The 18278-nt window shown below is 41.0% G+C and overlaps 1 long non-coding RNA gene across 1 annotated transcript in view; it reads left to right on the top strand.

Annotated features, from left to right (window-relative positions):
* Window positions 1-6287: 6287 nt before the first annotated feature.
* Window positions 6288-18278, top strand: part of LOC112544044 (uncharacterized) — a 28053-nt gene continuing 16062 nt past the window's right edge. Inside the window, exon 1 of the long non-coding RNA XR_012901495.2 lies at window positions 6288-6352. This is a non-coding gene — a long non-coding RNA (uncharacterized LOC112544044). The remainder of the gene's footprint in view (window positions 6353-18278) is intronic.

The following is an 18278-nucleotide window of genomic DNA, read 5'->3' as shown; positions in this document are numbered from 1 at the left end:
TGAGTGTGAGAAAATGGACTACATAACCTCTTTAAATATTTTTTCATTAATTGGCAGAACTCCATACTATTAAAAGTAATTGCTGTAATTTTTTTTTATTTTGGTAAATGAAGAAAAAATATGTAGAACACATGCTGAAAAGTACAGACTCTGGTGTTCATTTATGTCTGCCTATGATTTGCTAACATAGGCAATTGAAGGTTCTTGATTGTGGCTGACACATTAATTTACTGTTTTCCAGGAGGGCGAGAGTAACTAAGTGTCAAATGATCCATTATCTTCCTTTTTAACTTCACTTAAGACTAGAGGGCTGTCTCAGGCACAAGTAACATTAGCAGTCTCATATTTTCTTTTGTCTCACATAAAAGGCATTGCACACCCTGTAGTACACCACTCAAAGTTATGGCTATATTGCTCGATACTTGCTTCCTAGGAAAGTGTACAACTTTTGTTCTGAGCTCCATCATAGTCACTCTTTTGTTATTTAGCTTATCCCTTTGTGCCATTGTGATATGCATTGGTCTTCCAAGTACCATTAGTAGTACTCTCATGTGGCACACATTTTGACATTTTCCTCCCCAGGCAGTCTTTATGGTTTTCAGATGCTCTCATTTTAATACAAACTGTCCCTTTAAGGGTTAGAAGTTCTGGTTATCATTTGTCTTTACATCTTTCTTTGTTTCAGGAATTCTTTTAGGTTATGCAAATTTATCATTATTATTATTATTATTTTATTTTGATGATGATGATGATCATAGAATCACAGAATAATAGGACTGGAAGGGACCTCGAGAGGTCATCGAGTCCAGCCCCCCGCCCTCAAGGCAGGACCAAGCTCCGTCTACACCATCCCTGACAGATGTCTATCTAACCTGTTCTTAAATATCTCCAGAGAGGGAGATTCCTCCACCTCCCTTGGCAATTTATTCCAATATTTGACCACCCTGACAGTTAGGAATTTTTTCCTAATGTCCAATCTAAACCTCCCCTGCTGCACTTTAAGCCCATTACTCCTTGTCCTGTCCTCAGTAACCAAGAAGAACAAATTTTCTCCTTCTTCCTTGTGACACCCTTTTAGATATTTGAAAACCGCTATCATGTCCCCCCTTAATCTTCTTTTTTCCAAACTAAACAAGCCCAGTTCATGAAGCCTGGCTTCATAGGTCATGTTCTCTAGACCTTTAATCATTCTTGTCGCTCTTCTCTGTACCCTTTCCAATTTCTCCACATCTTTCATGATGATGCACTGGATTGAATCAATCAGTGTGATATGTGCAGGAGGTGGAGAAAATAATTTTAATGTAGTTCCTGCTCTCTTTGGATTATCTTCTGAAGCCTGTCAGTACCAGATTATTATGGCCATTTCATGGTTGTTGAATGGGAGGGCTGCATGAAACTAAGGCATAAACTTTAAAGGAGAAGCTTAATTAACAGGGCTCAACAAACTATAGAATCTACTCGCCTGTGGCGAGTAGATTTAAGCCGCATGCTTCGTTTACCGGCGGCACACGCATGCACAATGCGACTCTTCTGCATGCGCAGTGCGGGGCTGGCAAGCGGCTTTCACTGCCATTTGTCAAACCCTGTTAATTAACAATTGGACAAATTTACCAATAATTAGTATGACTTCATTTCTGGCAATTTTATATTCAGGTTGGATTTTTTTCTCAAAGATACGCTCTATGAATTATTTTGGGGGAATTCTATGATCTTTCAAAAGAGGGATGTAGGTTAGATGTACCCTAGAAGGGTACAGCTGATAAAATCTACTTGTTAGATTTCAACTATTAGTTAGTAAGCTCTTTGAGGCAAATCTATTAGGGTCTGTACTAGACCTGGGTGTTATTTTTCAAGTGAATAGTTCACCACAAAATGCATTTTTTGGTCAACCCTAAGTATTATTATAAAGTTGAACAGCATCAACATGAAAGAGCGAGAGCAGCCCCCTCCCCAGAATAGCCATTTATTAGGTGATAACAGCATTCACATAAACACTGGGAAAACTGAATTCCACAGAATTCCTGCTCCAAATTAGAACCTTATCACATGCAAATACCCTTATCAATGTGCTAAAGATTACAAAAGGGGAACAGATGTGTGTGTGTTCTCATGATGAACTGAACTTTTACAAATTGTAAATATTTTCAATACCAAAGAGAACAGGACCTCTGACTTTCTTGTGTACTTGCCATACTAATAATACAAAAACAACAACAAAACCCAAACAATTATTAGTTCAGCACTGGTATGTACAATGCATTCTTCCAAAAGAATTTGATCCCATATGAAGCCCCTAGATGCTACTACAATATGAATAGTTCTAAATTAGTTTAGATTTTCATTTAACGTGTGCAATAGACACAGGGAATATGTTGCCTTGTCAGGCTTCATATCTAAGGAATATTACATCATATTTATGTGGAAAGGCAGCTTTCTGCATTCCTAACTAAAGCTTATCAAATCATACTTGCCAACAAAAATGTCAATTCATTTTAGCTGTTTTAGTTCTCCAAAGAAGTGTGACCCAGTATTAATGACTATTTTTGTATATACAGTATTTATAAATATTCACCAGGATTTTTGGATAAATACACTTCAGCATGTGGGTTGCTTACCAACTGTTTACTTGATCCCATGGTCTCTAATTTTATAGTGTGTAACTAGTCACGCACAGAAATTTCTGTGTGGTGGCAGAAAAGGAGTAATGAACAGCAAACAGTGTGCACAAAATACAATTATGAAAATGGTACAAGTTCATGAGTTTTTTAGGATTCACAAAATTTTCATGAACTCCTAATGGTCACCTGAATATTTATGAGTGAGGAGCACTATGATATCACATGCACCTGTTTATTTGCATATATATTATGGAACTAATGTCCAACTAGCCAAATTCCAATGCCATTACTCATGTCCAATAGAATCCCATTTGACAAGTGGCCCAATAGTGCCCATTTGGGCAGTAATGGTCTACTTACCCTAAGTATCAAACTTGTTTGTGTGAACAGAATTCCAGTTTATATACAGAACATAGTAGAGGAGTTTGCATTGAATTCAATGGGGCTAGTTTCTATATATTATTTAATATAACAGAAGAACAGCTATACTGGATCAGACCAAAGGTCCACCTAGTCCAGGATCTTGCGTTTCAACAGTGGCCAATGCCAGGTGCTGCAGAGGGAATGAACAGAACAGGTAATCATCGAGTGATCCATCCTCTGTTGCCAATTCCCAGGTTCTAGCACAGAGTCTAGGAACATAATTTAAGCCCTAACTCCTGCAACCCATGCCCTGATCTCCCCACAAATCCCACCCCCTGCCCTGACTCCTGCTTCTCCACCCCCTGCCCTGAGTCTCCACATACTTAATCCCCTGCCATGACTCCTGCACCACCCCACTACCTGCCCTGAACCCCTGAAACTTTTCCCTGGATCCTGAACCTCCCACACTATCCACCCCTGCCCTGAAGAACCTGTGTAATGTTGGACAAGTCTTCTAGTTATTATTTAAGCTGTAATAATGTTTGTACAAGATATGCCTTGTGAGGTATCTTTTAAAAACTCATGATCAACAATAGCTATCATGTCAAAATGCACTGAACAGAAATAAGGGTACCTGAGAAACTTTTACTGGTACAGTGTGACTTTAGGTGCTTAGAGCTTGGACACAACTGAGCAGAAATGTTATGGATTACAGTTGTGCCTGACTCTGGGATTAAGGAACCTAAAGTGGGATGTGGGCATCTAAGGCCTTTTGTGAATCTAGTCTTTGACTCGTACTTTTGTGAATCCCAGCCTGGGCTCCCCAGAGCCATCCGCTAGGTATTTCATACCTTCAGCTTTCACCTCTCTGAGGGTATGTCTACACTACCACCCTAGTTCGAACTAGGGTGGTTAATGTAGTCATTTGAAGTTGCAAATGAAGCCCGGGATTTAAATATCCTGGGCTTCATTTGCATCTTGCCGGGCGCCGCCATTTTTAAATCCCAATTAGTGCGGACTCCGTGCCCGCTGCTACACGTGGCATGGAGTATGTATTTCGAATTAGGCTTTCTAATTCGAACTACCGGTACACCTCGTTCCACGTGGAGTAACGGTAGTTTGAATTAGAAAGCTTAATTTGAACTACCTACTCCGTGCCACGTGTAGCCGCAGGCACGGAGTCCACACTAACGGGGATTTAAAAATGGTGGAGCCCAGCAAGATGCAAATGAAGCCCGGGATATTTAAATCCCGGGCTTCATTTGCAACTTCGAATGACTACATTAACCACCCTAGTTCGAACTAGGGTGGTAGTGTAGACATACCCTGAAGAAGCAATCTCTCAAGGAAAAAGCAAAACCCTCCCTCTGGGTTATAATCATGTGATACCTTGCCTTGACCCAACCAACCAGTCCAATCTGAAGCCTAAACTGTGAAGATGATAATTAGTCACAGGTGGGACTTAACTTTGTTTGATAGGATAACAAGTCATGTGGATAAGAGGGAAGCAGTAGATGTCTTAAACCTAGACTGTAAAAAAGCATTTGAGTCTCACATGACCTTCTTATAAATAAACTAGAGAAATCCAACATAGATCAGGCTACTATATGGTGTGTATAACTGGGTGTGTGTACACGCTTCCATATAGTGGTTATCAATGTTTCACAATCATGCTGGACAGGCATAACAAGTGGGTTTCTACAGAGATCAGTTCTGTTCAATATTCTCATCAACAATATAGATAATTGTATAGACAATACACTTATAAAGTTTGTGGATGATATCAAGCTTGGAGCAATAATCAGGACAACTGGAGGAATCTTCTGAGGAAAATAGGATACAATTCAATAAGTACAAATTCAAAGTACTCTGCTTAGGAAGTACGTCTATACTTGCTTAGTAGTTCGAACTAGGGTTGCAAAAGTAGGCGACCGAAATTACTAATGAAGCTGGGATTTAAATATCCCGTGCTTCATTAACATGATTTCGCCTGAGCGTTACTCCACTCAACAGCTGTTTCAAAACTGAAAGTGCATGCAGGGATTAGTTTGAACCAAACCCCTTGGTTCGAACTAACGTTACTCCTCAAAAAAGGAGTAACGTTAGTTTGAACCAAGGGGTTTAGTTTGAACTAACACATCTCGGCGTGCACTTCCAGTTTCGAAACAGCTGTTGAGCAGAGTAACGCACCGATGAGATCATGCTAATGAAGTGCGGGATATTTAAATCCCCGTTTCATTAGCAATTTTGGTCGCCTACATTTGCATCCGTCGTTCAAATTACGGAGCAAGTGTAGACGTACCCTCAGTTTCGCATATACAAAATGGGAAATGACTGCCTGTGAAGGAGTACAGCAGAAAAAGGGATCAGGAACCATAGTGTACCACAAGCTAAATATGGGTCAACAGTGTGACACTCAGGCAAAAAAAAGCAAACATTATTCAGAAATGCATTAATAGGAACGTAAGCAAGACACGAGAAGAAATCCGCTCTACTCTACAGTTCAGACACCACATTTCAAGAAAAATGTGGACAAATTGAAGGAGGCCCAGAGAAGAGCATCAAAAAATGATTACATGACCTATGATCTGTGAGGGAAGATGAAAAGAATTTGGCTTGTTTAGTTTGGAAAAGAGAGGACAGAGAGGGGACATGCTAACAGCTTTCTCAAGTTCCTAAAAAGCAGTTACAAGAATGAATGCTATAAATTATTCTCCTTAACATCTGATGACAGGAGAAGAAACAATGGACTTAAATTGCAGCAAGGGAAGTTTAGGTTGAACCTTAGGAAAAACTTTCTATCAGTGTGGTTAAGCACTGGAATAAATTGCCTAGTGAGGTTATGGAATTTCCATCATTGGAGATTTTTAAGAGCAGGTTAGATAAACATCTCTCATGGATGGTCTAGATAGAGCTTAGTCTTGTCATGAGTGCAGGGGATTGAACTTGATGATTTCTCAAGATTCCGTCCTGTTCGATTATTCTATGATTCTATGACTTGGTAAAATTCCTGTTAAAAAGTCAATTCAGCCCATGACAGAGATGTGTTTTTCCCACCACAGGGAATGCATGCTTCTGGAATACAAATACTGTTTTAGCATAATCATAAAGAATATCTGAAGTCTAATGCTCTGGTGCAGTAAAGTGGATAAGTATCTATTAATATATATCATGTTAGTTGGGATTTGCAGAATGGTTAAAGAGCCCGAGGGAATTTTAATAAATTAACATCATAATGATAAATTAAAGTAGACACACATTTGGTGTACTCGAGGAGAAAAAAATATTATTTGTTTTTTTTTCCTTACAGCCATCTTTCCACCCTCTTCCTTGCTTTACATTGTTGCTGTTGTTGTAAAAATATACAGCTGGTAAGTAATTTCAGTAAATGTATCTGATTTGCAGAAAACCACCTGCTACAAAAGTGAATTAATTTTACCACTGTGAATGCACCAATACCAGTAAGGAGTTGAATTAGTTCCTGAGCTTTTTGCTAAGAATAGATAATGGATAATAATATCTGAGATCTTGAAAGTACCCTATTCTGGCTAGTAAAGGCCTATGTATTTTCTTTTTCTGCAGGACAAAATTTTATTGGCTATGAGTTCTCCAATATCTGTAGAAAATTCTCATTCTGAAGATGGTTATTTTGCTTTTTTCTAATTTTTTTCACTACTTACCTTACTAGAGTTTACCTCAAGAACTGCTAGAAACAGAACGAATGCTGCTGAACAACTGTGATGTTACAAATCTCATTTTGATCATTGTCAATTTAGGATTGAGTGAGAGAGAATGACGGTTATCAGAATGAGTTGATTATAAAGCATAGGTTTCATCCAATTCATTATCCAATTATGTTATGACTAATATTACTTGGTGGCTTTGCTTCTGACATTTTTTAAATTAGCTCCTAGATGTTACTTAAAACTAAATAAGCTAAGTCAAGATTGGCCATTCGTTGTCTGTGTGCTCTAGAAATAGTAATTCAGAGGTAATCAGTCGAATGCCCTGTTTTCAGTTGCTTATATTTTTGTCAGTCTGATTGATTCTAGGGTTGCAGTAGGAAAGAAGATTATATGTCCACATAATTAAAAATATTATAATGCATATGCCCAAAGTTGCACACACACATCTATCTATCTATCTATCTGAACTATACCCCTGTGTCGGCAGAGGAATGTAAATTAGACGTATCAAAAGTGCAAATGAAGTTGGGAATTAAATATCCCATGCTTCATGTGCCTAATGGTGGCTGCCGCTTTTTTTCGAAACAGGGCTTTTTGAAAAAAAACCCAGCAATGAGGAGTACAAGATTTTTCAAAACAGGGCATGTCTGTTGAAGATGCCCCATCTAAACTGCTGGTTTTTTTTTTAAAAGCCCCATTTCGAAAAAAAGCAGTGGCCTTCATTAGGCAAATGAAGCACAGGACATTTAAATCCCAGCTTCATTTGCACTTTCAATATGTCTAATTTACATCCCTCTGCTGACAGAGGGGTAAAGTTTAGAAATAGCCTATCTATCTATCTATCTATCTATCTATCTATCTATCTATCTATCTATCTATCTATCTATCTATCTATCTATCTATCTATCTATCTACAGTGGTATGTATAAATAACCAAATAGGTAAGGTATATGCCCTCCCTGTCTCATCCTTACTTCTACCCCTGTGATCAATGCTGAATTGTAATGTATTTTATTAAATCAGTCAAAAGCTGTGTGCACTATTAGGGTATGTCTACAGTACAGAACTAATTCGAACTAACTTAATTCGAATTAGTTAATTCGAACAAACCTAATTCGAATTAGCGTTTTGCTAATTCGAAATAGCATGTCCACATTGAGTGGACCCTGAACCGAAGTTAAGGCTGGCTGGCAGGGCATCAGGTTAGGACTTAGAGTGTGAAGCTGCTGCCTCAGGCTAGCTGAGGGCTGTGCTTAAAGGGACCAGACCCCCACCCCGGACAGACAGTTCTCAGGGTTCACCACTTGCTCGTCTACCTCGATGAGGGACAGCAAAGCAGACCTGTCTTGGAGTGCCCTGAGTGCCTTGGCACATCACAGCACTTGGCCATCAGTCCGGCTGCACTTGCCACAGGCTGCCATCCGGGGGGTCAATCGGGGGGCTATCAGGATCCAGGAGGCCCTGCAGGAGAGCTTCCACTCCGAGGAGCCCACAGAGCCACCCAATCCTCCCCATCGGGGGCTCGTGCCCCATTCCTCCCTAACCTCTTTCTACTTACCCCTCCCTACCCCCCTTTCTTGATTTAAAAAATAAAGGACACGTGTGTTCAAAAATAGAAACTCTCTTTATTTAACAAAACTGGGGGGGGGGGGGATTAACCTCTGGGGAGACTGGGGAAAGGAGGTGGAAGAGGGGAGGAGAGAGGGTGGGAGGGAGAGGGGGAAACCTGGGAGGAGAGATCTGGAAGGGGGAAGCCAGGGGAAGAAGGAGGAGGGGAAGTATAAAATCATGGTACGCCATATCTTCAGTACTGTGTACAGATGTGGTCTCCTCACCACAAAAAAGATGTTTTGGCCTTGGAAAGGGTTCAGAAAAGGGCAACTAAAATGATTAGGGGTTTGGAACAGGTCCCACATGAAGAGAGGCTAAAGAGACTGGGACTTTTCAGCTTAGAAAAGAGGAGACTGAGGGGGGATATGATAGAGGTCTATAAAATCATTAGTTGTGTGGAGAGGGTGCATAAAGAAACGTTCTTCATTAGTTCCCATAATATAAGTACTAGAAGACACCAAATGAAATTAATGGGTAGCAGGCTTCAAACTAATAAAAGAAAGTTCTTCATCACAAAGCAAATAGTCAACCTGTGGAACTCCTTGCCACAGGAGGCTGTGAAGGCTAGAACTATAAAAGAGTTTAAAGAGAAGTTAGATACATTCATGGAGGTTGGGTCCATGGAGTTCTATTAGCCAGGAGGTAGTAATGGTGTCCCTGGCCTCTGTTTGTGGAAGACTGAAGATGGATGGCACGAGACGAACGGCTTGGTTATTGTCTTCAGTCCATCCCCTCTGGGGTAGCTGGAGTTGGCCGCTGTCGGCAGACAAACTACTGGGCTAGATAGACCTTTGGTCTGACCCAGTACGGCCATTCTTATGTTCTAAGCTCAGGGCTCAGGGTCAGGGGTCTCACTGGACCAACTTGATTTTCATGCAAACCTGATCCTGGGTTCGCATGTGGCCTTTGGTGGCCAGGCTGGCAGTTATCCTGCCCTAGATGGCTGCTTTCCTGTGCCTAGTGTGGAGATTGTGGACGTTGGAGGCCTCCCCCCAAACCTGGATGAGGTCCACGATCTCCGCACTAGCCCAGGCGGGCGCCCGCCTCTTGTAGCCCCGGGCAGGCTCCTGGGAGCTGCCACCCTGGTCCTGGGAAGAGGCGGAGGGCTGGGTGGCAGCGGGTGGCTGGCTCATGCCATGCCTGGTGCAGGGTCTGCTGGCTGGGTGCTGGCAGGCTTGCACCTGACACAGACACCGTAGCCAGACCGTGGCCCTTTAAGGGCTCCGGGGCCGGGAGGAGGGCAAAAGAGTTTCCCTGGCTTGGCCCAGAGTGGCCACCAGGGAAAGCTGGGGTGGGCTAGCCTCCCACTAGTTCGAATTAAGTGGCAACACAGCCCTTAATTCGAACTACTTAATTTGAACTAGGTGTTACTCCTCGTAGAATGAGGTTTACCTAGTTCGAATTAAGCACTCCGCTAGTTCGAATTAAGTTCAAACTAGCCATTTGTATGCGTAGCGCCTATGAAAGTTAATTCAAACTAAGGGCTGTTAGTTTGAATTAACTTTGTAGTGTAGACATACTCTTATATACTTGACATAAAATATCTGTGTGTAACAAAAAAATCATCATTTAAGTACCATTCATATTAAAAGTTTTACATGGAATGTGAGCGGGTTTAATCCATCTATTTAAGAACAAAAATTATTTGTATGTCTGAGTGACAGGGTCAGAACAAAGGCTATATAAAAAAGTGGTAGAGGGGAGATATATAAGCCTTAGACTGAGGAGATCCCTTTAACAGGGAGGGATTGGCTTAGAAGCAGTAGAGGCAATCAGGGGCAGTGGAACACCCGGGGCTAATTGACCAGGCTTGCAGAAGCAGGCCAGCTTAGGCCAGTTAGGATTCCTGGTAGTAATTAAGAAAGCCAGTTCAGACTAGCTATGAAAGAAACTTGCCTGCAGTTGAAGGGCACATGCAGCTGAGAGGAAGGTGGAGAGCGCTGCTGGGAGTAGGAGGAAAGGAGATCACAATTAGGTGGATGAATCTGAGAGAAAGAAGGTGCTGGGGGAAGGTATGGGGAAGTAGCACCCTGGTCTTAGAGCTGAATTATAGCAGGTATTGGGAATTCACATGAGCAGCTACTCTCACAGGGCCGTGGGCTGGAACCCTGAGTAAAGGGTGGGCCCAGTTTCCCATCTGAACACCCACCTTCCCATTTCCACTCAGGGAAAAGGACTGTGGAGTTTATTCTCTGTTTTACCATATCCTAGGCAATGATGAAAATATCTCAACAAACAGCAAATTAAAACCTTAGGGGCATGGTGCCTAAAAACTGTGGGCTGTTGTGAGCCTCTGTGGCAAGCAAATCCAACAGGAAGTGCAGGACCCACTGCAAAGTAATCCTCTACTTTGACTACTGTTCTAAATGCAGCCAAACATGTGTGCCTGCCTCCAAAAGCTCACAGTCCAAATAAACAAATGAGTTGTGTGCAAAGTAGGCATTGAAAGGGAAAGAATTTGCTCAAGGCCACAGGTAATACTAAAACCTATGTCTCCTAATTATTAAGCCACTCGTCTATATTGCAGACTCTGTCTACTTTCTTTGAATGCATCTCACACATATCCCTATTTGCTGCACCACCTGTAGGTGACAGGGATTTTGAAGAGGAGTGAAAGAACATAGCCAGAGCACTGTTGTGCTCTGACAATCTCCCACTTCCAAAATGGTCCCACAAGGTAGTCATCACAGTGAGGAGTAATTTAGAAGATCTAACTGAATTACTCTTGTCCTTTGAATAAAGGGCATTCACAACTCAAGGAATGTGTCTGTTACTGTAAAATAATTTTTGAAATAAGGGACATGCTATTTTGGCATCCCTGTAAACCTTGTTCTATGAGGAAGAAGGGATGTTCCTAAAGAGGCTTTTTTCCCAACATTTGGCCCAGTGTAGACAGGCCAATTGTCAGAAAATCCTCTTACAGAAGAAAAGCAGAAAAATATATGCAAATTGCAATTTGGGTATCTTTTTCCGATAGAACTCTGAAGTCTGGACACAGACATGGAGCCCTGAGTGTCCACAGACATGAGTGTCCACAGACATGGAGCCCTGCAGATCCCAGTGGCCATGGTTTGCCATTCCCAGCCAATTGGAGCTGCAGAAAGCAGTGGCCTGGCCTGCTATGGGCTCTGTGTGTGCAGATGCTCAGGTAAACAAATTATCTGGTAGTCTGCCGGCAGCTAACCTTGATGAACTGCATGTGGATGGAGAGCTAAATGTTCCCCACCCCTGCTGTAGAGCAGCAGTGGGATCAGTGTAGTATTAGAGGGGAATGTTTGTGTTGTCCATGGAGGTTTTGGTCAGCTGACTCCAGAAGGCACAGATCAGGCTGTAGAAAAGGCTGGGAGTGGCATACTGAGACAGATGCATATCAAAAATCCAGAGCTGAATATGAATGTGTTATGGTGATGGATTTTATTTGTTAAATTGTGAGAACTATTTTGAACTGGCCCCAGGACTGGGAGATAGCCACACATTTCTGTGGCTATGACAAGGGTCCTGAAGAAGAGAAACAGGCAGGCCCCTTTGGCACTGCCTTTGGCCATGGGGAGATGTTCAGAAGGTGGCTTCCCTGCTGCATTTTTCATAAATAGGAGATTATTAAAATTTAATATGTGATCAAGCTGATAATTTGTCAGGGTGCATTTTTTTATTTTAAATGTGTACTTGTGTTAACTTTTGTTTATGCAGAAAAAGGGGGTTCAGAATAAGTTAAGTAGGCAGGATGGAGATGAGAAATATCTGTGCTGAAGCTCTATGATAAATCAATGAAAAAGATTTCCATTGTGGCTAAATATCAAGAGGTGCTGGTCTCCACTGAGGAGAATCCCATTGGATTTCAGTTTTGGATTTGGCCAGGAATTGCTATCCTGATTTAGAGGGATAAAAAAGAAATTTGCTTTTACATTTCATAGGAAGAATTGTTTTGCCATGGCCCAGGGTTTGCAATAATGTCCCTATTTGTCATGCCCACATAGTCAAGATGTGGAATGGTATGCCTGAGAGGGATAATGTGATATTTTATGTTAATGACATACTAGTTTGCACTCAGACTACAGAAGAGAATTTGGAAGTATTGGATAGGGTGTTATAAAAGAGTCAGGAAACTGGATATAAAGTAAGCCTACAAGAAAGCTCAGTTGTGCTCCCACACAGTAAATTATCTTACAGTGATTTGGGAACATAAAGGGCTTTCTCCTGATTAATAAAGAGCAGAGCTGATGCTTAAATTACCAGCTAACTGCCACAGATGTCACAACTCTTACTTTTCTTCTGGAAATGGTTAATTTCTCCTGGGATTTTATTGTGGTATTAGAAAAATCAGCCCCACAGTATAAATTGATAAAAAGGAGGCGGTGGAATAGAGTTAGAGCCATTGGAAACAAGAAGCCAAGGTCTAGTTAAAACAAGCCTTGGCATAACCCAGCCCTAGTATATCCCAAGCGTAGGGCAATTACAGAAAGAAGAATAGAAACTGTTCTGAGTCAGTGCCTTAAAGCAGGGCTCTGCTTCCAAAACTTTAAGTGAAGTAGGAAGGTGATTCACACCCTGTGAAAAAGGAGGTTTTGATACTGTTTCGTCTTTGAAGTTTTGCAAATAGCTGGGGATTGTCCCCTGTGTTACTGAAAACAGACAGTTCCCAAGTGAAATATGTTCTCAATGGAAAGATTAATATTTGTCATGTATCCAGCAGCAGCAAGCCCTGAGCAAATCAGGGCTGATGAATTTCTGGAAGTCCACATTGGTTGCTCCAAGCACAGTCCAAAGTTAAAGAAGGGAAATAGGAGGAGGAAAAGGAGGGACTTTGGCCCAAATGGGTATAAGTTAATGTTTAATTAATTGTTTAAATGTATACCTCTGTCTACATAACGTAGGGATAGTAATTTGATAGGTTGGGTCACAGAGATCCCTTTGAGACTGTCACCTGATGAATTTGTCACCTGATGAATTCATCATATCCCTGAGGCTGCCTAGCTGCCCTTGGCGCATCCCATGACCCCATCCTGTTGAATCAGAACCTGTGGTCTTCCCTAGCAATGGCATAGAGTTGGGGGTTACAACTTTCATAGCAACACAGACACTGAGAATAGCTCAGCTCTAGGAAGGCCCAGTCACAGGGACATGGCATAGAATCCAGGTGCAATGCCCCAAATGGATCAAAATCCCAGATAAATCAGTCTTACTCTGTATAAAAGTTTTATAAAGTTTGCCCCTTTTAACAATGAAGCAGATATATGCACAGCTGTTGCCCCTGCTCACCACCCGCTAACAATAATTTACACTGGGTTTAATAATAAAATTTATTTTATTAATTATATAAAGTAGGATTTAAGTGGTTACAAGTGATAACAGGTATATCAAAATAAGTTACATGACTAAAAAATACCACAAAATATGTCAGCTAAGCTTAATGCATGAAGATAATGTGACAAAGCTCCAGTCATGCCTCGTGTATCCCATTCTTCTGGGTGGTTATTATGTGCCTCAGAGGCTCGCTGTGACTCTCCACACTGCCTCTTATATTTTCTAGAGGCCAAAGCCACAGCTCACTGAGCCATCCCCATCATTGGCAAAGTCAAAGAATTGGGGTGGATCCCCTCTATAATCATATCCTCCCTTTCCAGGAACAGATTTGTTTAGTGGTGTGAGGATGGTTGGGAGGAATCCAGGTCCACCCACTACTCCAAGGTTCTGATCAAGGGATGCTAGATAGTGGCAACTGGCATTTTTTTTAATCTAGCCACAATACAGCACCCTTTTCCCTAAACTCCCCTAGTACCTTCCCTAAACACTCCCCTATTACCTTCTCCTTGGCACCTGAGCAAATCTTTCCTGTTTCAGCCCAAATACTCTTTCCTTTTTGCAGTCCCCAGCAACATACTTCCTCCTCTCAGTCCTTCACTTTCTCCTTCCCCTTTCTTTATCTGGGGAGGGGAACCTTTTAAAGTAGCCCAGCAGGCCTTAATTGGCTGCAGGTGCCTGATTAGCCTGCTGCTTGAGCAAGCTCTTAACTAACCTCAGGTGCCTGCCTGCCTGCCTGCCTGCCTGCCTTGAGTATGTGGCTGCAGTCTCTGGCAATGTATTCAGGAAAACCAGAAAACCCATTACCCAACTCTTGATATGTCTGTTTTCCACCAAACTATTGTAGCCAGCTGCCCTGGATAAGTTGTGACAAATCATATATTTTCATCCTAGTTCTTATTTCAGGCAAAGTCTTTTTCAGGCCAGAGCTGCTCTTTTTTACATGGGTCCAGCAGCACATCTTCACTCCTGTTGTTAGAGTTCTTTTGTTTCCAGGTATTTTCAAGTATCCTCTTGGAGTGAGGAACAGTCTGTGAAGACAGCTGAAGGAAATCATTATTTGCTTTCCATTTCTTACATAGAATTTACCCAAGGCCAGGAAACCTTTGTTCAATTTTTCCCCACCGCCATGGAAAAGTACAAAATTTAAGACAGAGTCCAGCGCCAGGTGGTATGGTCATCTATCTTTGTTGGACCAAACACAATGCAGGCTTACAGGAAAAACAAGACTATTCACAGATCATTACCTTGAGCACTAGGCTATTAAGTTCCTTGAGTACTGTTAATGGACTTCATTAGCACATCTAGATATACAAATGGGTTTATATTTAATAATTTTAACTTCATATACAAAAATGATACATGCGCATAAGTAGAACATAAACAGTCAAGGGATTACAAAGTCGTCATGGATACGTTATGTACCCCAATTTGCATAATGCACACTTGAGTTATGCATATTCAAATTAAAAAGCATATTTCCATATACAATATGGGAAAATAGCATTGCAAGTAGATGTTTTGTTCTGCTTTGTAGTTCAGATTATTATTTACATAGATGCTGGAAAACCATGGGGATGATACATTTCTGTGCTCTGTTTTGGCTGGCATTTGGATTGCTGGCTGATTCCTCTGATGGTATGAATCCAGAACCTGTTGTGCCTGAAAGATGGAAAAACTTCCTGTGGATGACAGTGGCATGCAAAGTGAATGTTAAAGTCCAAATTTATGTTGATCCTGGTGATGAGAAAGAGCCCCTAGAATGGCTGCCAATATCTCCTGGACATGGATAAATATCAATGGTACAGAACTGACCCTCACCAGTGGCTATATTTACAAAAACCAAAATGAAGGGACATTTACAAGTGAAAAGAAAAACAAGCAAACAAACAAAAAACCCAAAATGCCTCCTGGGAAGAGGTTTACCTGGGTGGTCGACAAATGCCTTTGATGTCAACACTCACGCGTCCAGACTACCGCGCTGAGCCGACAAACAGCTGATCGGCTCAGCGCGTCAGCCATGTAAATTTAAATGAAGCGGCGATTATTTAAATCGCCGCTTCATTTTCCTATGCCTGGTAGCCTAATCTACATGCCTCTGGCGACAGAGGCATGTAGTCTAGACGTACCCAAAGTCTAATGGAGTCAAGACTATATATAGTGACATCAAAAGAGAAATCAAGGGTTTTTTTTGTCTTACATTTGGGAGGCCATATGGTCCTCAGGGCACTAATAACAGTTATAAGGGATGCTTGGACAATAGAGGTATGTCTATACTACATACCTCTGCCAACGGAGGCATATAAATTAGACATACCAACATAGTCAATAAAGTTTCATTATATCCCCCGCTTCATTAGAATAAAAATGACTGCTGCGTTGTGCCAGCTCAGCTGTTTGTCGGCACAAACCAGCAGTCAAGATGGGGATCGATCGACGAGGAAAGCATTTGCTGACCGATTCCTTATGCCCTGTGAAATGTAGTCTAGACATACCCTAGGTGATTAAATGATGCTTTGGTAAAATGGTTGTAAATGTATAGCTCAAAAAGATAAGAACCCAGTAGAGTAAAAGGTATAGAAGTGTGAATTGTGGAACTACCCGTAATTAATTTGATTGATGCAATCTCATCCACACCAATGTAAATAAGCATTGAGCAATGAATTAAAGAGTAAAATGAATTATAATTAGTGTGTGGATGTACAGTAAACACCGTGAAATGTGTGTAAAATCAGAAGATTATTGTGGACCTAATCTTAGCAAACATCTCGGAAATAGAATCCCACTGTGAAAAGTTTGTCTATTATATGAAAGTTGAAGTCACTGGACAAATCTTCATGACATACCCAGGCCCTATAAGGGCCAAAAGAAAAGGTGTATCTTTTGGAGCAATTGGTACTAGAGTAGGAGTTCTTAATAGTAGACATGAGGTTAAAATGAATGCAGTAGAGCAACATCTAAAGGATTTAGCAAAACCCTGAGGGTATCCATGGATCAGTTATGCTCCATACAAGATCAATGGGCACAAGTTTTAGTGAAATGGGAGCAACCCCATGACAAGGATCAGCTCCACCTCTTGAAGATGATTGGTGCCCTCCAGAGTAATATTCTTTGATGTTGGTAGTCAGGTGTTAATGGGATATTCCCACTAGAAATTAGCAGCATTATCTGGACAAATTTTACCCAAGCTGATAGAGATTAGGAAACCTGCTGGAAAATTATATATTTTACCTATAATAAAGGATTTAGAGAATTCACTGTACTTTTAATTAATGTCCAAAGTGACATTTAAGATTTTTAAGACCCAGTTTGACAAAGCCCTAGTCAGGATGATATAGTTGGGAATGGTCCTGCTTTTAGCAGGAGTTTGGATTTAATGACCTCCTTAGGTCTCTTCCAACCCTATGATTCTACAAGTCTATGAAAATAAGGTGGGTGTTCCTCACTGTAATCTTAGGCCTTTATATTAATCAAACAGTACTGGAGCCCATGTACCACAAGGACAGGGTAATAATAGAGGTCCAGAGCTGGAAGACAGTGGAATTGGGAGTCTAATTTTTTTTAAAAATTGCACCTGGAACAGCTTGCAATCACAAAATGTGAGTTTAGAAAATATAGAAAGTAGTTTTATGTTATTAATTCATTTGTAAATATATTTCTGGTTATGTATGTGGATGATGATTGTGTGTGATCTAGAAGTTGTTGCCTAGTACTCATAATTAATTATATGCATCATGTACTTCATAAGCCCCGTAAAGATAGCTATTTTGCTGTTTTGTTGCTATTAAAGGTGTGATTTAAAGTTTGAGTGCATGAAGAGAAATATAGTAATTAAAAGTGAACTGCATATTGCATTTAAATATAATATATGTACACATTCAAATGAATTTAATCATTTTAGCTATTGCTTCAGCATCCATTTTTGAGGAATTATTTATAAGTACAAAAACAGGAAAAACATGTTATGGCCAGTCTATCACTCTACCAGTGAGATTAAACACGTAAAGTGTGCAAGGAAAGACTGGAATACAAATTGTGGGAAATATTGTTGGGATGGTCCTGCATGGAAATGGGGTTGTTTAATTGTTGGGATTTTGGTGTTTCAAATAGTTCTAGTTGTCTTGTTCATGGTGCTGACATGCAGGATTTGAAAGAAGATTGAACCCCCCCATACAACTTGAGAGTACTGCTTCTTGTTCTGGCATCTGCCACTACTGAGAATATCATGGTTTCATTCTCTTTGGAATCCCTATTCAGGTAGTTGAAGGCTGCTATCAAATCCCACCTCATTCTTTTCTCCTGAAGACTAAATAAGAACAGTTCCCTCAGCCTATCCTCATAAATCATTCACCTGACCCCCATAATAATTTTTGTTGCCCTCTGCTGGACTCTCTCCAATTTGTGCACATCCTTTCATGTGGGGGTGCCCAAATTTGGATACAATACTCCAGATGTGCCCAATACTCTGGAGAAAGGGGTAAGCAGTGAGGTGGTAAAGTTTGAGGATGATACCAAACTCCTAGGATAGTCAAGACAGAAGCAGACTGTGAGGGTCTCCAAAAAAATCTCACCAAACTGAGTGATTGGGCAACAAAATGGCAAATGAAATGTAATGTGGATAAGTGTAAAGTAATGCTCATTGGGAAAAATAACCCTAACTATACGTACAGTATGACGGGGGCTAATTTGGCTACGACAA

Source organism: Pelodiscus sinensis, chromosome 1, assembly GCF_052426305.1.
Source record: "Pelodiscus sinensis isolate ZL-2025 chromosome 1, ASM5242630v1, whole genome shotgun sequence".
NCBI classification, from domain to species: Eukaryota; Metazoa; Chordata; order Testudines; family Trionychidae; genus Pelodiscus; species Pelodiscus sinensis.
This window is presented reverse-complemented; position numbering and strand designations above follow the sequence as displayed.